General features: G+C 40.7%; 1 protein-coding gene across 2 annotated transcripts in view; it reads left to right on the forward strand.

The window, feature by feature from the left end:
- Nucleotides 1–1,486: 1,486 nt before the first annotated feature.
- Nucleotides 1,487–23,977, forward strand: part of TANK (TRAF family member associated NFKB activator) — a 78,643-nt gene continuing 56,152 nt past the window's right edge. For both annotated transcript variants that reach the window (XM_049773350.1, XM_049773351.1), the window contains exon 1: nucleotides 1,487–1,528. The gene's annotated coding sequence lies outside the window, so the exon portion shown is untranslated. The remainder of the gene's footprint in view (nucleotides 1,529–23,977) is intronic.

Genomic DNA, 23,977 nt, shown 5'->3' on the forward strand with positions numbered 1-23,977 from the left:
TTTTCATGTGTCTTTTGGCCATTTGTATTTCTTCTTTGATGAAATAAATGTCATTTCTACTCCCCATTTTGTGATGGGGTTATATGTTTTTTTCATATTAAGTTCTGTCAGTGCCTTGTATATTTTTTATATTAGCCCCTTGTCTGATGGGTATTGGGTGAACAGTTTCTCCCATTCTGTGGGTGGCTTTTGTATATTAGGCACTATTTCCTTTGAGTTGCAGAAGCTTCTCAGCTTAATATAGTCCCATCTGTTTATCTCTGCTTCCACTTGATTGGAGAGTGTTGTTTCTTCCTTGAAGATGCCTTTAGTCTCAATGTCATGGAGGTTGAATCCACAGGCACCATTTAGGGTCCTCTGAAGAGCAGTGACAGGAGTTGCTTCTGAGCACAAAGCCAGGAGTAACCCCAGGGTATCAATAGGTGTGGCCCTCAAGCAATAAAGAACATTTCATTATTGTACAATTCGCCTGAACCAGTAGATATTAGAACAGAGCACACTTTTGAAGTACCTGTATATATCTTTTATCTTGGAGAACTAGCATAGCTAGGAAATAGAAAAAAAAAGAGAATGTCTTAATGGTCTACTTGGATAACCATTCAACTTTAGCAAGTACTTTTAGTGAGAGGGGTTATTTGTTAAGAGAATGGTGTTTGTGTGTATATGTAGTAGTAGTAGTTGTGTCATCATCATCATCATTAGAAGTTGTTTTAATAGTAATGGCACCCTCTTTAATCTGTTTAATCACATCCACATGAGAATCTGTGGAAACGCATTTCTTTGAGTTGAATTGGAGAACTAGCATAGCTAGGAAATGAAAAAAAGAGGATGTCCTAATGGTCTACTTGGATAACCATTCAACTTTAGCAAGTACCTTTAGCGAGAGGAGTTATTTGTTAAGAGAATGGTGTGTGTGTGTGTCTGTGTGTGTGTGTGTGTGTGTGTTTGTAGTAGTAGTAGTAGTAGTAGTAGTAGTAGTAGTGTCAACAGCAGCAGCAGTAGTAGTTGTTTTAATAGTAGTAGTATCCTCTAATCAGTTTAATCCCATCCACATGAGAATCTGTGGAAACTCGTTTCTTGGAGTTGAATCACTATCAAGTGGATGCGTTGGTGCACCTACTACTTCTTTCAGCAAGAACCCCCACCCCCAAAGTCATCCTTGAGTAGGCAAGCTCCCAGAGTGACGTCGGACAGAGCTAGTGAGGGTTAGGCAAAAAACCAAAACATAACCTAGCCACAACCCGCAGGCGACCTTTAAAAGCTGACTTCTCAAGCCGGGCTTGGTTTGCCTCGAGTAAGAAGAGGTGGGGCAGAGCTGCGCTGGGCGGGGCTTAGAGGTGAGGCCCCCATGAGGGCGGAGCTTGTCTGGGCGGGGCGGCGGCGCTGACCTGGCCTGTCGGGTGCAAGGTGAAAGGTTAACACCCCGCTGCGCAGGCGCCTCTCTCCGAAGGGCTACGCCAAGCAACTTCCGGTCGCGGCTCTTCAGCTCCGCGCCGCGTCCGACTCAGCGGTGTGAAGTCCCTGAACTGTGAGTGGGGAACTTGGCGCGCGAGTGGGTGTGGTGTGGAGGAATCTTTGGGTCGTGCACGGCGCGCTCGCGAGAATTGGGCTTGCAGAGAAGCCGGTGGGGACCTGAGAAGGACCAGAGTTTGTCGGAGCGGAAAGGGGAGAAGAATGCCTGAGGAATCTCCCTCCCCAAGCCCGGGCTCGCAGCCCGGCCTGGCCGCACGCCCAGGGGCTTTCCCGGCCCGCGAGGCGAAGCTTCTCCGCTCTCTTTGCTCGGCTCAAGTAGGCGACGGCGGTGCTCGGGCGAGACCCAGCTGCTGGGCCTGGGCCACCCGGAGTGAGCGGCGGGACTCCCCGCCTGCGCTGGCCCCGGCCGGCGGACTCCCCACCACGGACGGCTTCGGGCTCCCGGGCAGCTGCGAGTGGCGCTCGCGGAAACTCGAGAGCTGGGGTTCTCGCCACGGTTTCTGTTGCACAACCGACCCCTTGGCTTCTTGCCTCTGCCCAGGGGGTGTCGTCATCTTGACAGGGACAAGTTGGGCAACTTCCCCCGAGAGGGAGTTGTGCAGAAGCGAGCTTCGGGGAGGGGGGGTCCCCTCGACTGGATTCCCAAGTCCTAAGGGAGAGGGAGTCCTTCCTTCCCCGGGTGTCTCCTGTCTGACACAAGAAGCAGGAGGAAACTTGAACTCTTGATGCCTGCTTTGGGGGGCGCCTGTCAGGCCCTGTTGTGGGCTTTATGACTACTTTTCTGAGCCAGCGAAGAAGAAGGGGAATTATTTTAGTAGGTTTCCAGTCCATAATCCATCCATGGACTTTTGTTTTTGGGCTAAACCCGGTGACGCTCAGAAATCGCTCCTGGAGTGTTCTTTACATGACTGAAACCCAACCACAGTCATGTTTGTAATCAAGGTGTTTAAATAAGAATATTTCATTTAAAAATGAAAGAAGTCGCTCCTGGCTTGAGGGACCACATAGGACACCGGGAATAGAACCGAGGTCCGCAGACCTACCTTACCCCTTGCGCCACCGCTCCAGCCCCCATCTATGTACTTTTTAAGCATGTGGGTTCCGTTGGCAACAATTTTGCGACTCAAATTTTGCCATTGAGTGCCCGGAGCTGTTGTGCAAGGTTAGACATTTGGCTTGCACAAGGCCGATCTGGGTTCTGTCTCCTGAGTCCTGCCAGTATGGAGGTCCCTGAGCAGAGCCAGGAATAATCAATCCCCTTAGCACCTCTTCATCTTTAGCCACCGTTTGATATCAAGATTATGCTGGTTTTCTAAAAACAGGAAAAAGTTCATTTTACTTTTTTTTTTTTCTTTTTCAACTCTGAAAGTGTCTTAAATAGCACGAACACTTTGTTTGTTTTTTTTTTTTTTTTTGGAGATCTGAAGAGTTCATTAGAACTCATCTTGCAACATGTAAATGGGGTTAAAACAGCCACAATATACAAAAACAAACAAACAAAAAAAAAAACAGCCACAATATCCAGGGCTTTAAAAGGCAACAAACTCCTTAAAGTAGATCCAATTAAGTAAAGGGTTCTGACTCACCAATAGCACATAATGTTAGAAAAAAGAAAAAGTACGTCTGTATTGTTTCTGATCATTTTAATTTTGGGGGAGTCACACCCTGTGGCGCTGTGGTGTTACTCCTGGCTCTGTGCTTAGAAGTGACTTCTGGCAGGCTCAGGGGACCATCTGGGGTGCCTGGATTCGAACCGGGGTCCTTCCTGTGTTGGCCACGTGCAAGGCAAATGCCTTACCGCTGTACTATCGTCCAGCCCCATTTTTGATTTTTTTTTTTGTTTTTGTTTTGTTTTGTTTTGTTTTTGGGTCACACCCGGCAGCACTCAGGGGTCACTCCTGTCTCCATGCTCAGAAATCGCCCCTGGCAGGCACAGAGGACCATAAGGGATGCCAGGATTCAAACCACCGACCTTCTGCATGAAAGGCAAACTCCTTACCTCCATGCTGTCTCTCCGGCCCCTGTTTTTTTGTTTTTAATCCACCCCTTTCTCCCTCTCCCCCTCCCGCCACGGTTATCTTGGGTGGTGGTCAGGATGTTATATGTAAGCAGAACTTTATAACAAAATGTGTTTCGGGTCAGAGGAATGGCTCAATAGTCTGGGACACATGCTCTGCGTGCAGGAAGCCCAGGTTCAATCATCATCAGTACTTCCTAGCCCCCTGAGAACTGAGTGATCCAAGAAGTTCTTTGCTTAACAGAAACCAAGAGTGAAACTGGCCTGAGAAAGCATGAGTTTCGTTTTGTTGTCATTTGCTTTCCAAGGTTTTTGAGAAATTTCTTACCTTAGTCTAATAGTTGACCTTTCTGCTGTAGCCAAATCCCAAGGGGATTTCAAAGATGAGTGAATGAGAAAATATGTATACTTGTACTTATTATTAAAGAGTGAAAATCGGGGCCGGAGAGATAGCATAGAGGTAAGGCGTTTGACTTTCATGCAGAAGGACAGTGGTTCGAATCTGGCATTCCATATGGTCCCCTGTGCCAGCCAGGGGCTATTTCTGAGCACAGAGCCAGGAGTAACTCCTGAGTGCTGCTGGGTGTGACCCAAAAACTAGAAAAAAAAAAAAGAGTGAAAATCATTAGCATAGTTCTAGTATGGCTTTCTCTATAACAAAAAGGACTTTGGATGTTTTATAAACCGTACTATCTGAAGAACATGATAAATATAATATCTGTTAATGGAAAAGTTCTAATTCTGGTATGATTTATTAGCTGGTTAGCTATAATTGCTCCCTCTCCCCCAACACCCTAAAAGCATTACTGTAGCTGTTTCAGTTTTAGTTTGTATTTATTTTATTATGTCAAGCTACATTTGTTGTTGTTGTTGTTGTTGTTTGGGCCACACCCATTAGTGCTCAGGGGTTTCTCCTGGCTCTGTACTCAGGAATCACTTCTGGCTGTGCTTGGAGGATTTATGTGGCTGGGATCAAACCTGGGTCAACAGTGTACAAGGCAAATAAATACCTTACCCACTGTGCCTCTTCGGCCCCTAAATATCTTTTTTATTTTCTTAGGTTTATGTTATGCTGCCATTCTCCCCTGGTATTTTTTTCTGCTTGCTGCTAGCTATGGTTTCATAGGTTGAGGGAAAGAGCAAGCTATTATTTAGATCAGGACCAGTATAGTCCAGGACAAAATTCTGAATCATCTTAAAGGATAGCAATATGAAATTAATTGCTTCATAGGTGTGTGCTAATTAGTGTTTAAAATCTTTTGAATCAGGTGCAATGTTTAACAAAAATGTTGAAAAAGGTTTAGGATTGGAACCGACAATGTTATCAAATCCTTTGCAACCAAAAAGCAAACCTTTTTTGTAATCTTTGTAATTTGGGGGGATCTATGTAAAACATGTGTCATACTTTTTCAATCTCTAACTCATAAAAATATTTTTGTGTTCAGGGGATAGTAGAGAAGTTAAGGCTCTTACCTTGCATACAGCTGACCCCATTTCAATCCTGGCACTACATAGAGACCTCCTCCAAATCTCCCACCTCTAGCACTGCCAGGAGTGATCCCTGAGCATAGAGCCAGAAGTAAGCTATAAGGTCTATTGGGTTTGGCCCCAAAACAAACAAAAAATTGGAGGAGGGGTAATTATGAATAAAAATACAAGTAGCACAAAATTCACTCTCCATCATCTTCAAATTCTTACTAGTGTTGATGTTGCTCAACCAAAAAAACACATGTTTAAGGATTTTTTATTTTATTTATTTATTTATTTTTGGGCTTGGGGCCACACCGGTAATGCTCAGGGGTTACTCCTGGTTATGCCCTCAGAAATCGCTTCTGGCTTGGGGGACCATATGGGACACCAGGGATCGAACCACAATCCATCCTAGATCAACCACATGAAAGGCGAATGCCCTACCGTTGTACTTTCTCTCTGGTCTCCCCAAAGATTTATTTTTATTTTGTATTTGTATTTTGGACTGTAGCAGTGAAGCTCAGGGCTTACTCATGGCTCTGCACTGGGGCATTACTTCTGGCGGTACTCGGGCCATGTGGGTTGCCTGGACATCTGCGGTTGGAAGTAAGTTATGATAATGTATATCTAACAGAGGAAATAACCTGGATAGTAACCTAGTCTTTATTTGTTTTACCTTCAATAATGGAATTTGTCGACTCTGTAAGAGTAAACAGTGAAAACAAACTATCAAATTATGGCAGTTATACTGGAAGTTTGTGGACAAAAAAGTAAATTTCATTTTGATAGTGCTTAGTTGAAGTTACAACAATTCATGGAATGTTTGCAGTACAAGAAATAGGAATCATTGTTTACTTAAGCAACTGAATGAATATGGGTAATTTTGCTATAGAGAGTAACTTGATGTAAGGACAGGGACTTAGTTCCTTTGAAGAGAATGTATTATTTTAATTGTTTGAAGGAAGCCTACTGTTAATGTGACATTAATTATCGTTAATATAATAATGCATTTTTATGTATTTATTTTTCCTAAAGCTAGAAATGTCTTTTATTGGGGCCAGACCTATCATAGCACAGCAGGGTAGGGTGCTGGCCTTGTGGCCAACTTGAGTTAGATTCCCAGCATCCCATGTAGTCCTCTGAGCCCCCCAGGAGTGATTCCCGACTGTAGACCCAGACATAATAACCCTTGAGCATCGAGGGTATGTCCCAAAAGCAAACAAACAAACAAAAAAAGAAAATTCTTTTTCTTGAGATTGGTGATTCTCAAACTCCTATTATTTCCTTTTTGATAAACATTAAAATTTCACCAATTTGAGATAAAAAGCTTATTGTTGTTTTATAGGGGTTACCCACTTTCGTTTATGTTCAAAAGCCCATAGACTATGCTCAGCAATGCTTGGGTCTGCAGAGGCTTAGCACCTGTGCCTGGAAATGCTGGGGACCAGTTCCATGTCCCAGAAGGAATCAAATTCACTTCTCATCTGCTAGACATGTGCTTCCCTCAAGACTCTTCTCCACTTCTTTAGAGATTTTATTACTTGTTTGGGTGTTTTTTGTTTGTTTGTTTGTTTGTTTTTCGTTTTTGGGCCACACCCGGCGGTGCTCAGGGGTTACTCCTGGCTGTCTGCTCAGAAATAGCTCCTGGCAGGCACGGGGGACCATATGGGACACCGGGATTCGAACCAATCACCTTTGGTCCTGGATCGGCTGCTTGCAAGGCACACACCACTGTGCTATCTTTCTGGGCCCTGTTTGGGTGTTTTTAAATTGTTTTTATCTCACACGTATTGGTGCTAGGGTCTCCTTCCTTGGAGGGAGGGTGTCACTCACAGCTGTGCTCTGGGAATCAAACCAGGTGTCAAGCATGCAGAGCATTAACTCCTGTCCTTTTATCTGTCTTTCTGGAAACCCTCTCCAAGTTTTTTACTACATACACCTCCTTCCCCAAAGTGTCCTTGTTTCTTGGGGCCCAGAGTTGAAGGATGAAACCACACAATTGGAGTAAAGCTGAACAAACTTTTATCTGTCTACCATCAGCTCTGAATTGACTGTGTCAGGGTTCTCTCTCACAAGAGATGAACCCCAATCAATGTCATGAATCGGATTATATGGGGAGGGGATATAGGGAAGTTCTAGCTTTTTGATCTTTAAAATGATTGGCTGTTGTCTAGGGTACCTTCCTACTGCTCCCTTGAGTCCTTCCCTTTACGTGGTATGGCCAGGTATCTTGAGGTGGTGTTAATGGAAATAGGCTTGAGGAAAGCCTAATATGTTGTCCTTACAAAATGGCATCCTTCCTTGTTCAGAACCTAAGAGAAGTCTTTACAAAATGGCATCCTTGGGGCTGGAGCTGTGGCGCAAAAGCTAGGGCATTTGCCTTCACATGCTAACCTAAAACAAACCGCAGTTCTATCTCCAGGTGTCCCATATGTCCAAGCCAAGAGCAATTTCTGAACACATAACCAGAAGTAACCCCTGATCATCACCAGGTATGGCCCAAACCCCCCAAAAAAACAAAAGTGGCATCCTTCCTTGTTCAGAATCCAGGATTTCACATTCTCATATGACTCTTATACTGAATATATGCTTCCTTTCTTGTAGTTTACCCATCCAAAAATAGTCTTAGAACCATCATTTATTAAAACAGATTTGCAGGGCTTGAGATAGAACCCAATATATCTCCACTTTGTTTTCATGTCTAAGGCTCTCGATCTCGATCACTGCACCACCAAATGAAGCAAATATTTTTAAATATTAAAGAGCGGGGGGAGGGGTTTGTTTGCTTTGGAGCCACACATGGAAGTGCTCAGGGGTTACTCTGCTTCAGAAATTACTCCTGGCAATGCTGGGGGTGGTGTCATATGGGAAACCAGGGGTTGAACTCTGGTCAGCCGGGTGCAAGGCAAATGCACATGCTGTCACTGTGGCTCCTAAAAAGAAAATTTGAGGCTTTATTAAACCTTTCCCCATCTCATATTCTCCACTACTCAGTGGAGAGCTTGCAGGAGTTGGAGAAAGAGTGGGGGTGACACAGGTGGAGTGTATTGTTGGAACATTCTATGTATGAAACAAAAACCCTCATAATATTGTAAATCACAAAGCCTGAAGGAAAGTCACTGATGACTCTATAATATCAGTGACTGTATAACATTAGATGACTATATAACTGATGACAATAATAGCTAACTGAATAGTGTTATGTTTGTTTACCTCAGAGGACTAGAACTCCACATTCACAATTTCTCTTGTGGTGTTAAACTTATCCTTTGTGCACTTCAACCCATAGAATTTGACAAACATTCTGAGAGAAAGAAATACACTACTGAAGAATAAAAGGAAGTGAGGCAAAACTACCACTCAAGGGTGTGTCATTGTGAAAATCTCTTAGCTCTTAGAGGAAGATAACACAAAGTTCTGACATTCAACTGAGTGAAGAGCCTGGTCTAGAAATCTTTGAATTTTGTTCAGTAGAGTTGTCTTAATTTGTTTATTATGCATTTAACCAGCTAAATGTGGAAAAATTAATTCAGATTTTTCTGACTTTGTTACATCTTTAAGTTTCAGGCATCTGATTTGAACAAAGTAGCAATATTTTGTTTACTTTGGGTTTTATACACACACTCACAACCCTCAACACAGAACCACATATGAGGAATGTACTTGGTTACTTTTTGAGTTTGAAACCTCAATCTATATGAGAGTTAAACTGTTATGATTGAACTGGGTAAGTGCTGGTGAAATGTTCAGTGATTGGCTCACACAACCACACCCTGTGGTGGTCAGGAGACTATATGTGATACCAGAGATTGAACCAGTTTTGCCTTGCATGCAAAGCAAACATCTCTTTGCCTCTTTTGTTTATGTTGTAAGTTTTACAACCTAGAATCGAAAACTGTCATTTTAGGCAATTGATTAGGTTTATAGAAGTCGCTTAAGTGAAAAATGAGTGGCCGGGGGATAGCTCAATTCATGCTTTACATGTAGGAAGCCTGGGTTTGATCCTTAGTATCTCTTATTCCCCAGAGTAACTTTAGGAGCAACCCCCAATCACCACCTGGTATGCCCCCCAAACAAAGCAAAATTAAAAGGTGATAAATGTTCATAATTTAGTTTGAGAAGTGACCATTCTTTTTCATGTTTTTAAAGAAAAATGCATATATTTGATTGTCTTGAAAGGCCTCTCTTACCCATCAAAGTTAGAGGATATCTTTTATGATTGGAATGTACTGCATTATTGACTTAGTTACTGCTTTTTGTTCCTGATGCTTAATGGGGGAAGCTAATATAGCTATGATACAAAAGAATGGAATATATGTCTCACTTAGTCACCTTTGCTAGGGTGGCAACTTTTCTGAAATAGAACGCAAGTTTCTTTATTATTCATAACACCAGTGGTTAGGAAAAGCTAGTGATTTTCTGGCTAGGGGAGAATTGAAGAGGCAGCAATTATTCATGATGGTTTCCTTCTCTTACTCTTAAACTGACCTCTCTCACTACCAGTGAGAACGCTGGCAGAACACAGCAGTAGAGGAAAACCCAGCAGGTAGGCCTTCCAACCTCTGAAATTGTCTTCTGCCATACAAATATGTACCATTATTAAATAACTAATAATCATTCTGGAGTGGAAGTGGGGAATGCACCATTAAGCTTGGTATCTTTTTGAACTTGAAACCCCAGTATATATGAGTGAAACCCCAGCTCTGATTGAACTGGTATAAGACTTGTGTAAACACTGGAGCTAAAGTGTGTGGCCCTGTAAATGAATGTGTAGTACTACAACTAGAAGTCAACTCTGGGATTGTCACAATCAAATCGTTGTAATCTGGATTATTACAACAAAATAGTAACAAAGAAAGGGAAAAATAAAAAATGAAAGCCAGAAACATGGAGCCTGAGAGATTGCACAGTAGTAGGGCATTGTTTTGCACGCAGCCAATTCAGGATGGATGGTGGTTTGAATCCCGACATCCCATATGGTCCCCCAAGCCTGCCAGGGGCAATTTCTGAGAGCAGCAGTCCCAGGATTAACCCCTGAGAGCCACCAGGTGTGCCCCCCCCCCCAACCAAAGAAAAGAAAGCCAGAAACAACATGGCAAACTTGCAAAATTCTGAGTGAAAAGTTACTTAGGGCTTTTTGCTTCCAGTACCAGAATGGAACCCTGAGCAAGGCATTGCTCTACCACTTGACCTAGAACTCTTTCCTTAATTTTAGGGAGGGGAGGCTGGGGTGTATGTGTGCCAAACCTGGCAGTACTAAGGTTCTGTATCTTATACCAGAATCAAACCCCTTTTGGCTGCATGCAAGGAATATTCCCTACCCAATATACTGACTCTTCAGCCTCCTTGACCTATATATAACAAGGTAAACTATCAGTTAAATTTGAAGAAAGCGGGGCTGGCAAGATAGCATGGTGGTTCGAATCCCGGCATCCCATATGGTCTCCTGTGCCTGCCAGGGGCGATTTCTGAGCATAGAGCCAGAAAGTAACCCCTGAGCACTGCCGGGTGTGACCCCCCCCAAAAAATTGAAGAAAGATAGAGTTTCAGGTCAGGGAGATAGGGTAATGGTCTGGAGCACATGCTTTGTATGTTTAGTGAGTTGTCATAAGAAGTAACTGCCAACTCCTATTGCGGCCTGGTGGTTCTCAAACTTTTTAAACAGGGTCAGTTCACTGTTCCTCAGACCATCAGAGGGCCAGACTATAGTGAAAACAAAAACCATGAACAAATTTTTTTTTCAGCCACACTTGTTTGATGCTCAGGGGTTACTCCTGGCTAAGCGCTCAGAAATTGCCCCTGGCTTAGGGGGACCATATGGGATGCCGGGGGATCGAACCACAGTCCTTCCTTGGCTAGCGCCTGCAAGGCAGACACCTTACCTCTAGCGCCACCTCACCAGCCCCTGAACAAATTTCTATGCACACTGCATTTATCTTATTTTGAAGTGAAGAAACAAAACGGAAACAAATACAATATGTGACCCATAAGCTATAGTTTGAGGACCACTGCATAGCCCATAATAAAAATCTTTTTTCAAGAATGGGAATAATGTAAATTAGTCAGACTCAGAACTGAATCTACTTTACGCAGTGGAAAGATTAGTAAGACTGAAAAATTAATAGTGGCAATAGGAATATGTTATTTAGAGATACACAGACAAATTCTAAAAAGAATTAGTTGTAAGAGCTGAGTATTGTTGCCAAGCCAAAAGAGAAAATGGAAAGGGGAAAAATGGAGAGTAAAGTACTAGTTACTAAGTTTTCCAATCGTTGACCCATTAAAATACAAAAGCACAGGGACCAGAGCAGTGGTGCAGTGGTAGGGTGTTTGCCTTTCACGCACTAATCTAGGACGGACTGCGGTTCGATTCCCCGGTGTCCCATGTGGTTCCCCAATCCAGGAGTGATTTTTGAGCACATAGCCAGGAAGAACCGGTGTGGCCAAAAAAAAAAAAAAAAAGGCAATGAAAGCCCAGATACAGGTTTAAGAGGTTGACGATTGACTTGTCATGCTACCCAGGGAATTGAGGATACTGTCTTAAAGAGTTCCCAGAGGAGATAGTATGTGTCATGCTGTATAACATATCTGATTTTAAGTTTTTATCATGTTATACATTTAAAGTTACACCCTAAACATCTTGGGAATGACTGGAACTGGAGTTCTAGAAATCTGGAGCATTATTTACTTTTGCATTGGAGTTCTCACAGATAATTCTAATAAAACAAGTTGTAACTTGCAAACATTTGCCCAACAGCCTGTAGGTGTCCTTAGGGAAATTAAAAACAGGGATATGAAGAGCTGTAGAGTCTTGTGCCAGTGGTAAAGAGCAGAGCATAGCTTTATAATTATGTAGCCTATTGCCTGTTCCCATACATTGTTGACAGTATTTTCAAGGCTAAATGACTGCTCAGCAATTTAAACTGCAATCTAAAAAAGAAATTCTTTTTTGTAAAAAAAGGTCTTTGTCTTCTGACGTTTTCTCTTCTAATAATGACTCAAGATACTACAGCTTGAGGGCTGGAATCTGCAGCTGATATGTTAACTCATTAGATTTCAAGAAAAAGTAGTTAACCTTTTTGAATCATACTTTGCCTAAAATATCTTTTATGTGCTGCCTTCTTTTAGGGGGCAACCTTTTTAAGATGACTGTGAAAATGGTTTTTCAAAAGTTTTTCTGTTTTAGATCAGAAAATTGGCACAATCTGGCCTGCTCTTGAAATAGTTGTTGATAATACTATTTTGTCATAAATTTGATAGAGCACAAGGGAGAGATTTAAGAAAAAACACATCAGAGACCAAAGAGATAGTACAGGGATTAAGGTACTTGCCTTGGCATGCTGCTGACCTTGGTCAATCCCCAGCACTACATATGGTCTTCCAGGCACTCCATTATTGGTAAGCACAGAGCTACAAATGGCCCCAGTTCTCTCTCTCTCTCTCTCTCTCTCTCTCTCTCTCTCTCTCTCTCTCTCTCTCTCTCTCTCTCTCTCTCTCTCTCTCTCTCTCTCTCTCTCTCTCTCTCTCTCTCTCTCTTTCTCTCTCTCTCTCTCTTGCTCTATCTCCCCCTCACTCTCTTTCACTTTCTCTCACTCTCACTTTTTCTCTCTTTCACTTTCACTCACTCTCACACACAGAAAGGAAAAAAAACACATTTTTTTTATTAATTATTTTTTTTATTATTTTAATTATGACAACAAAGATGCAAAGAAAGAGGACAGGGTAAAGTTACAGTGGAAGCCCAATCACCCATAAACAGGATTCTCAGTAGTTCCATCGATGATATCCCAGCCTTGAACTTTCAGCCAAAGAACATTAAGAAAAACAAAACTGAACCCATGTACAATACAATTACTTTGTCCCTCAAATCCCCAGTTGTAGTACATATTGTTTCTTAGCAGCACACCATATAATCTAAAGATATTAGACTTATGTAACTCTTTAAACATTGAGGGCAAAGTACATTTATCTAGTTCCATGCACATGCTTACTAGTTTAAGTTAACCTCAAAAGTTTTAATGGGTTGTTTTTCTTAAGGATTGGAGTCAAGAGAACATAGTAAAAAAACGATATTAAAGTGGCATTTGTTTGCATAGGCCCACCAAAACATATGGGACATGGAAAGACAAATTATGGTCTAAATACATGGAGACCCTACCCCTGAAGTTTCCTGGCACAGGACTGACTCTAGGCTCCAGGCAAACTAGTTTGTCCAATTCAAGTCATAGTCTGTAGTGGCAGTACACCTCCATTCCTCACATAGTCTCTGTTGTTGGTATCATTCTTCTGTATTAAAGATCCTGGAGTCTGCATATCCCATATTGCAGTCAGGATGGTGCAGAGCATCCTCTCGTTTCACCTCACACTTAAGGGGCAATAGAGAGAACCATGTCCTGTAGAGCAGGTCATCGTTGTTGTCATGTCTTCTCGCAGGTCATTGTTGTTGTCACGTCTTCTCAGTGTAAACGGAAGTGTCTTATTAGGAGGTCGATGTCACACCCTTGGTAGTGTCTTTCCTGGTAGAGGACTGCTTCCAACTGTTGCTATAAAAGACCTTGGATGTTTCGTAGATAGCTTGCCTGGTTCCAGCGTGAATGGAGAATGCCCATTCAACTGAGGCCTATGCCAGGTCATTATATCAATATTCAGGGTGTAAGGTACATTGTAATGAGATTTATTAGATAATAACTAATCTGTATGTATAGTGTTTTCCCATTTTAATGTGTCTATGCAAACAAGGATCAATGCCACGAAGCGTTATTGGTGCATCTGGAGGCAATAGGAACAAGACCAGCAATTTCCATGACATAGTTCAATCATAGGCATCAAACTGAGGGATAGTTCCACCACAATCCTTACTGAACAGCTTACAAAGAAAAGACAAGATGAAAAGTGGATAGAATCATCATGGTAGAAGAATATATAGAGAGTTACAGCAGTTAAAGAAAATAACCATAAAATATTCAAAAAATATATGTGTTCAATATGTGTTCGATTTGTGTCCTTCTAAATAGTTCTGGGATTTGTAAGATCTACTGTATGTCTTTGGTCAGAGATTGAAGCTGTGTGTTACTGAAGTTAAGAAGGGTAAATCTGGGGTACTGATGGTTGGGAGGAGCATATGATCGCGCGGGGGCGCTAGCCCCCGCGCGGTTTCAAAATGTAGACTGGTATGAAATTGCCAGTGACAGCCTGAGTATAGCTGAGAAATTATTTGCCTCCCCCCAGATCAAACTACACCCCCTGATCCACCCTCTAGAGCTGGCCTGGGAGTGGGGAAAACCCAGGGTGCCCCATGAGCTCCTCCCAGAAACCCACCTGGAGATCCGGAGGAAAGGGGGAGAGGGGGTTCGGGTGACCCAGGTCCGGGCCCCCCACCCTAGGCCAGGCCAAAAGGCCGCTGGCACATACGGAGGTCTGCCAGCTGTCCGCCCGTGCTGCTAAAAATCCAGCTCCAGGAAGGGAGAGAGACCCTCCCAAGCCCGAAGGACAGGGATTTAAGCCCAACCTAGGCCGGTCCCCAGACCCGGCCTGGGAGTGGGGAAAACCCAGGGTGCCCCATCAGCTCCTCCCAGAAACCCACCTGGAGATCCGGAGGAAAGGGGGAGAGGGGGTTCGGGTGACCCAGGTCCGGGCCCCCCACCCTAGGCCAGGCCAAAAGGCCGCTGGCACATACGGAGGTCTGCCAGCTGCCCGCCCGTGCTGCTAAAAAAAAAAACACATTTAAATACTACCATTGTTATTTTGCCCATTATTTAATAATGTGTAGGTGTTGACAGAAAAAAGAATTAGATAACATATTTGACTTTCTTTAAGATGACAAAATTCTAAAATTCCTTACTATTTCATATATTTCTGACTTTTTTTGCAAGGACAATATTATTTCAGAAAATATGTGAGCCTTCCCTTTTTTCATTCAGTAAATATTGATATATTGTTTCTCTTGCCACTGTTTTCTTTTCCAAAATACAGGGTTTTTTCTGCATTTTTTTTCTAAAAGTTTTTGTTCTTGTTGACTGTCTTGGCACCCTCATCCTCCTCTCTGCATATATGCCAGACTTTCATAAATAGAATACTCTCCTCCTAATGATTTCTAAGTGCCCTCTGCTCTTCCAGAGTGAATGATCTTTTCCTTTTAGTTTCTACTTACTGAAATTATTCTCATTATACAGCCCAGGTTAAGTATCAAATCCCCTGTGAAGCCTCCACAATCTCTCTCACTTTTGTTTCTTTTACAGAGCCTATATTTTACTTAAATCTATAAAGCTAAAGAAATGATACCATTTAATTTCTTCATTTTAAAAGCAAGGAAAATTGAGATCCAGAAAAGATTTAGAATGAATGTAAGTGCCGGAGCAGAGCACAGCAGTAGGGCATTTGCCTTGCATGCGGAAGACCCAGGATAGGACAGACCTGGGTTCGATCCCTGGCATCTCATATGGTCCATCCCCCGAGCCTGCCAGGAGCGATTTCTGAGCACAGAGCCAGATGTAACTGCTGAGTACCACCGAGTGTGACCTAAAACCAAAAAAAAAAAAAAAGGAAGAAATTCATCTATTTTCATTTTATCCCTTCTTTTCAACTGTCATGAGAAAAGCTGTCATCACAATATTTGAGAATTGGGCCAGGCGGTGGCGCTAGAGGTAAGGTGCCTGACTTGCCTGCGCTGGCCTTGAACCCCCGGCATCCCATATGGTCCCCCAAGCCAGGAGCGACTTCTGAGCGCATAGCCAGGAGTAACCCCTGAGCGTCACCGGGTGTGGCCCAAAAACAAAAAACAAAACTAAACAAACAATATTTGAGAATCGTTTGCAGTTGTATTATTTAGGAAAATCTGAATAATATGGGAATAAATGGTCTCTTTTAGTGAGGAAGGATATTATCTAAACATATCTTTATTGTTATCAAAATCATGTTTTAGCAGAACCAGAGTGGTTCTTCTACCTACAGAGTGATTTTAGAGGAACACAGTGGGTATGGGGTGCTTGCCTTGCATGCATCCAAAGTGGGTTTGATCCCTGGCTCCCCATTTGGTCCCCTAAGCCCTGTCTGAGAAGTTCTTGAGCACAGAGCCAGTAATTAAGCACTCCTGGGTACAGCCAAAATAGAAAAACACAAAAACATGTATTAGATAATTAAATAAGAAGAATAAATAAGATCATTTCTATCCATGCTTCAAAGCTCAATTCAAATGCCATGCTCCTCTCAAGTAAATCTTTTCCTAAGCCTCATAAAGGAGTTGTCACCAACTTTCTCTTCAAACTTTATAAAATCTTTGTATATTTTAAGTTTTATAGTATTACAGGTAATGGTATCTTCTTGAGAATATGTTTTGTATCTCTCTTATTTTTGTTGTGTTTTTGGTGCCCAACACAGGCTTTGGTCATCATTGATACTTGATAAATGTTTTGTTGATTAAACAGCTATCAAGGAACCTTGGGAGATTGCTTTTGCTGCTGGTTTTAAGGAACCATCCTCCAACCACAAATCTGAGAGATTTAGTCCTACCAAAAGCTTAGAGCTTTTTAACTATAGACAAATTATTTAAATCCTCTGAGCTTTGTCAGGTGGATATCTGAATAATAGGAAATTAACATTTGGTGAAAAACTGTAGAAAAGGAACAGTTCTTTAGTAATGTTATTTCTGAAACTTTTTGCTTCACTTCATCCCTACCATGCCTTACACATAATAAAGCAAATATTTTCTCTCCTATTTGAGCTAAATGAATATTAATAGATATAAAAATTTATTCATAGTACTTGACAAATCATCTAGCTTGGGAATGTTACTAAGGAAGGGTAAATTTTCCCCCTGACCAGACTACATTTTCCTTCTCTAGGATAGTTTTATCATTGAAATCAAGGGATTAATGAAAGAAAAAGCAGCTGCTACCCATCAGTACTCTTCGAACTTCCTACTTTGTAGATAACACACTGGATTCCAGAATTGAGAACATGAATTTGCTGCTCTCCATTTTTCTTTTGGCAAGAAGGTTTGGGTGGGGAGCAATGATTACCACCAATGGGACAAAGTGGGTTTAGGGACAGCTGGTATCTACTTTCTGAAGGATTGCTGCAGAGGGAGTGCTTTGCATCTTATTCTCTTCTCTCAGCTATCTTCTTAGGCATCAGTGACTTACTCTTTTCCTTGCATAATAGAAGCAAATCAGCTCTCCTAAAATTATATTTAAGAGTGAATGTATGACTAGAAGAGTGTTTTGAAGGCAGAAATTGCTCTAGCATGGACCTCCTGGGTTTGAGTGATGTGAGTGGCCATTACATTTGGACTTGAGCATGTTTGCTATAAATACATTTCCCTGGAGCCTGACAAGTTTTGCAGAAGGCATACTAAAATGTAATTGAAATGTGGCTGCCTCTTAAATTGTGAAATTAATTTTACACTTAACAAATGCTCAAAAAAATAGAGGAACAAGTGGCTTTAAAGTTCAGGGTGTTAATATTTGAAATCTGTCCAATTTAATTAGCTTGGTATCCCAGAGACTGTTTCCTTTTTCTCTGGTCAGTGTCACTGATCTAACACCCAATTTTCTTCTTGGATTTGATAGAAATTAAGTGCATCATTTATTTAGTTATATTGACCTTAATCATATCTTGCCAGCATTAATTCTACTTATTTCAGGAAATAGGATGCATCTATGTCAGATTTACTCAGTTACTCTTTTTAGTGACATTTGTGTGATCTAATTCAAGGACCTGAAGTGAAGGCTCCACATGATTTACTTGCATATGATGCAGCTATTTTTAGCACACATTTACATTTTTAAAAACAAGAATGCACCACCTTGATGGAACAGACATGCATTTTTAGTCTTGATAGACTTAAGAATTTTAGAATAAAAGAATTAGAGATCCAAATTCATATTTCTTTTTTGTATTGGAGAAAGCAGTTTGAGTCCAAAAGATTTAGTGATCCTGAATTAAGGTCACTGAAGTGAAGCAATGATAGAATAAAGCTGGGCTCTGAAGTCTCTTAGTTGGTTCCTCAAGACTCTTTATTGTCCTAGATTGAAAAGTATAGAAATGTTTTACATAACAGTTTGTCATGAAACAATATTTTAAGATAGTGATAACCACCTAGCAACTTGAAACCTCTCGTTTCTGACAGGGTAAATAACTCAAAGAGCAGAAGTGCATACTTTGTATGAAGGAGCCTACGGTTTGACCCCTGACAGCACATGGATGGTTCCCTGACACCTCCACCAATAGGCTCAATGAGTGTGGTCCAAAACCAAGTAAATAAATCTCTTAATTTCTGAATTAGCATATTGTATACAATAAATATTCCTCTGGCTACCCCCCCCCCCACTTTTATTCCTTTTTTTGTTATTTTTAATCTTGTAGAGCTTTTTGTTGTTTGGTTTTGGGTGGTGCTCATGGCTTACTTTTGTCTCTGCACTCAGGGAGTACTGTGCTTGTACTTGGGGGAGCATATTGAATGCTAGAGATTGAACCCAAGTCAGCTGTGTGCAAGGCAAGCACCCTACCTACTCACTGTCTTACTGCTCCAGCCCTAGTCTTGTGTATTTTTATGTTTAAAATCAGAAATAGTTTTTCAAAAATACAAAATGATAGCTGATATTAATTAACATTAGTTGTTTTCTTATTGTGTATGGCTTTCAGAGATTGTTACAATATTATCCTAACAACATTTTATCTTTTCCATCTATTAGAAGTAGAGGTAGAAAAGTATACTACTGTGATCCCTTTAATAAAAACTTGAAAAAATAATTTAATCCTGGAAACGATTTCAGGGTTTAATGTCAGAATGAAAGACTTGATAGGATTTAAATATTATCTAATTACCTAAGAGTATTGTAAATATTATCTAATTACCTAAAAGAGCTGATGTTCAACATTGTGCAAAAGCCATTTAGTGCAGAAAGAATAGTCTTTCCAACAAATAATGTGGAACAACTGATAAATACAGTGAAAGAATGAATATGGGGCTACCTTACAGTCGTTAGGGTGCTTACTTTGCATGCTATGGACCTGGCCTCCTTCCCTGGTATCCCTTATGTTTCCTTGAGCACACCTGGAGTGATTGCTGCATACAGAGCCAGGATTAGTCCCTGAGCTCTGCTGGCTGTGGCCCAAAATGTTTTACACAAGCAAACAAAAAATATAGAACTCTAGACCCGTTCCTACATTATACCACGTACATATATTAATTTAGTATAAATATCCAAATGTAAATGATTTCATTTTTGTTTTGGAACTACACTCCTGGCCTAAGGATTGCCAGCTGCAGAGCAGGTGCCCTTTCCTCTCTACCATCTCTTCAGCCCGAAGTTAAAATTTTAAAAGAAGACATTGATAAAAATCTTCAAAATCTTGGATTAAGCACTGGTTTCTTACCAAAAGTGCAAGAAATAGAAAAATAGATAAATTGAACTTAAAATTAAAATCCATATGTATGTCAAAGAACATTGTTAAAGAAGTGAAAAAAATGTTGACTATATTGGGATAAAACATTACAAATCCTACATCTGATTAGGGTCTTTTCTGTATGTTAAGATTTCCTATGATAGGGGCCGGAGAGATAGCATGGAGGTAAGGCGTTTGCCTTTCATGCAGGAGGTCATCAGTTCGAATCCCGGCGCCCCATATGGTCCTCTGTGCCTGCCAGGAGCAATTTCTGAGCGTGGAGCCAGAAATAACCCCTGAGCACTGCCGGGTGTGACCCAAAAACCACAAAAAAAAAAAAAAAAAAAAAAAAGATTTCCTATGATAAACATTTGAAAGAGAATCCATTAAAAAATAAGGGAAAAGACTTAAGGTTGCCCTAACTCATCACCTAATGGTAAGATGAAATTAGATGACACTCTGTCCTTGATATGTGCAAAACCCAAGATCACTAGTTACTAAAGACTAACTCTGACAACCCAGACTGGGCAGAACTTTTCCTAGGTTCAGTAAGAAAGACCCTAGCCTAGGCTTCAGCCTCAGATTTGAACAAAAACTAAGATCTCTAATTCTAGAGGTCTGACTTTGACAACTTCGACTGAGCACAACTTCTGAAATCATAAGGAAAGACTATATCCTAGGCTTTGTCCTAGGATCTGTGCAGAAACCAAGATCACTAATTACAGAAGACTGACTATAACAACCAGAGCAGAACTTCTAGAACCATAAAGAAAGACTCTATCCTAGACTCTGTCCTATGACCTGTGCAAATACCAAAATCTCCAATTACAGAGAACTGATTTTTGTCAGCCACAACTGAGCCAAATGATTGCTGGCACTATAAAAAGACCTTGGAGTTCTATAATGAGTGTATAGGGAGCCTGCCTGTAGTTGTTCCCATGACAGTATTCTTCAAGGGTTGAGAAACCCTGTATCTCTTAGACCAGGGATCCTCAAACTTTTTAAACAAGGGGCCAGTTCACTGTCCTTCAGACTGTTGGAGTGCCAGATTATAGTAAAAACAAAAATTATGAACAAATTTCTATGCACACTGCATATATCTTATTTAGAAGTAAAGAAACAAAATGGGAATAAATACAATATGTGGCCCGTGGGCCGTAGTTTGAAGACCCCTGTCTTAGACCAAGGGAATACTTTTTCTAATTTCCCCAATACTTTCTGTGCCTATGCAAAAAAAAAAAAAAAAAAAAGGCACAAAACCTTGCCACATCAGCCCTCCTTTCCTTTTTTTTTCTTTTTTCTTTTTCTTTTTTTTTTTTTTTTTTTGGTGGGGGGCCACACTTGGCAGTGCTCAGGGGTTACTCCTGGTTATCTGCTCAGAAATAGCTCCTGTCAGGCACAGGGGACCATGTGGGACGCTGGGATTCGTCCTGGATAGGCTGCTTGCAAGGTAAACACCACTGTGCTATCTCTTCGGCCCCTCTTTTTTTGTTATTGTTGCTGTTTAGTAGTTGTTTATGTGGCTGTTGTGTATTTTGTCGTTGCTGCTTCTTTTGTTTTTCCCCTTCTTTTAAATTGATATATAGCTCCTAGATAGACACCTCCCAACAGAGTGTGTATTTTTTCCCCCAACAGGAGTACTTGTTCTGCCACATAAATTGAGGGGGTGGGGGGGGGGGAAGTGGATGGTACCAGGAGCAAATGGTCACATGAACATTGAGTGGGAAAGAATAATGATCATGCCTAAATATCAAACCCAAAGGCAATGACAACAGAATCAAGATCTAGAACAAGTTATATACAAAGGGAACCTGTTACACTGGCAGTCCAAAGGCAAAAAGGGGAGGTATGCTGGGAACAGGGGCAGAAGGAGGACAACACTAGTGGTGGGAATGGCCCTAATTCACTGTCACTGTTTAGGTACCTTAAATATAACCGTGAAAGACTTGTAATTCACATTGGTCACAATTAACAAAAAAGAAAGAAAAAAGAAATACCAAAAAAGGGTATACAAATGACCTATAATTGAACACTAGAAAGAAGTTCAAAGTCATTAGTGATTAATGAAATACAGCTCAGAAGTGGTGAGATGCCACTTCAAACCCATTGGGATAGCTTACAAGTAAACAAATGTATAAGTATTGGTTTACAGGACTATGTATATTTTGGAGCATAGTTTTCACACCTTTCCAACTGGATGTTACCACCCAAACCCTCCACCAAAGTTCCTTCCAAAACATTTTATGAACCCCTCTCCTTCCTGTTCAGCCCCCTCATTTCTTCCACTTGTATAACCTAGTTCAACAGTCAGATTCTAAAGGCTGCTTTTGTTAGGCTTTCTCTGTTCCCTTTGATTGTTTATGAATGAATTCATCTTGTATTTGTGTTTATGCTTCTGACTTCTTTTACATATCCTGTCCAGTTCCATTCTTGTTTTGCAGAAGCAGGATTTCATTTGATACTTAAGTAGCACTGTATTGTTTCTGTATCTTGATACTGTAAGTAGAGCCACAATGAACATAGAAAAGCATATATCTTTTCAGATTAGGATTTTTGTAGTGTACAGATAGAAGTATATGAGTACAATTTTTAGATCATATAGTATATCCTGAGGAATATTTTAATACTTTGAAAAATATCCATACTGTTTTTATAGGGCCTCTTAAACGAGTTTGTCTTCCTACCAAGTGTTTAAGAGAGTGCCCTTTTCTCCATACTCTCACCAATATTTGTTTTGGGTTTTCTTACTACATGCTGTTCTCATAGTCTGTGCAGATAAATGACCTATTCCAATAGGTCTGGGAATTAGCTCATTGTAGTTTTGATATGTATTTCCCACCAAAATAAAAGACTATTTGTCTATATGTCTGTTAGCTTTTTCTATCTTTATAAAAGTGTCTTCTACATGTTAGTAGGTTGTTTTTGTTGTTGTCTTTTGTAGTTAATTATATATCTTAAATATTAGCCCCTTATTGATTGTAATGATGTACAAATACGTTCCATTCCATTCAATAGGATGTCTTTTTGGGAAGTGGAGGAACACCACACATGGGTGTTCAAGGACTGCTGCCAACTCCTGATAATACCAAGGAAAGAAGTCTGGCCTTGCTTTTGCTCCACTCCAGTCTGTTGAGTTATCTCTCTGTCCCAAGATATCTTCACTGTTAAATAGTTTCTTTCACTGTGCAGAAGCATTTTAATTTTGGTTAGTCTCATTTGTTTATTTTTGTGTTTCTTATATTGGAGTCATTCCCAAGACACCACTGAGCCATTGGAATGTTCTGCCCAGGTTTTTCTTCTATATATTTTATGATTTTGAGGTAGCATCAACTGGCTTCTTTTCTTGTTGTTTGTTTTGGTTAAAAACCACATTTTAGAGCCATACCCAGTGATGCTCAGGAGTTATTCCTGGTTCTGCACTCAGGAATCACTTTTGGCAGACTCTAGGGACTATATTAGATGCCATGGCCACAAGTAAAGCAAGCATTCTACTCACTTGTGCTATCAGTCTGGGTCCTGTAATTTTTTTTTTCACTTTGATGGTTTTAATATTTCAGTGAAATAAATAACTGCAGATGTTTTAGAATAGAAGTGGGAGTGGAACCATAGGATCTGAATTCCTATAATCTCATGATTAAATATGAAGATGAGTTGTTTCATATAACTGGACAAGAAGATGTTTTCTTCAAACCTATTCTGAATTGATAACATTCTATAAATATTATTAAAAGGAAAACTAAAGTATAATTAAAATAATATACACTTAGTTCTTTAAGCAGCTTCAGGTTTGAAAGTGAAGCAGGCAGGACAGCACATAGGGAAAAATTCCTTTCTGCCTCTTACACTATTGGCTGTAACTTCTATAACATGGAGCCTTTAAACTTTAAAGTTTGCAAGAGAGGACACCACCCTCAAAACCTTCAGTAATGCTCTCAGGAATCATTCTCAGGTGACCATACGGGATATCAGGGATTGAATCTTGATCAGCTGTGTACAAGGCAAGTGCCTTACCCAGTGTATTATTGCTCCAGCTGCTAGAAATAGAAATCTTAAGGTAGAAAAAAGAAATGGAAAATGATATTTCTGAAGAAATGAAGAAGCATTAAAGTGCCTAAATGTATTAAATAAACAAGAATGAAGAGTATTAGTCAATTAATATCATTCTTTTCTCTTCATCTTTTTCTTTCTTTCACTTGGTTTTTCCTTCTGTCAATCTACCTTTATATAATAGAAGTAACTTCCACTTAATTTTCAGTGTTTGTTTTTTTTGGTGTGGCCAAAGTGAATTGCAAATCTTACACAGTGATATTTAAGGTACACAGTGACAATAAATGAGGAATTTTCCACCAGCAGTGTTGTCCTCCCTTCATCCCTGTTCCTAAGCATATATTCCTTATCTCCCACCTTTATCCCCCAGAATGCTAGTGTAACTAAAAGCATATATGTTAACACTAATGTAAACCATTTTTTTTTTGCAGTTCCAGATATTTTTACTAGTGGTTTCTTAAAGGTTTAGAGTCAAATGGGCACTGTAAAACAATGTTAGAGTAGCGATTATCATTTGCATGGGCCCACCAAAGTATGGGGGTCATGGAAAGGAAAAACTTTGGCCTAAGTACAAGGAGACCCTAT

Source organism: Suncus etruscus, chromosome 5 (genome assembly GCF_024139225.1).
Source record: "Suncus etruscus isolate mSunEtr1 chromosome 5, mSunEtr1.pri.cur, whole genome shotgun sequence".
NCBI classification, from domain to species: domain Eukaryota; kingdom Metazoa; phylum Chordata; class Mammalia; order Eulipotyphla; family Soricidae; genus Suncus; species Suncus etruscus.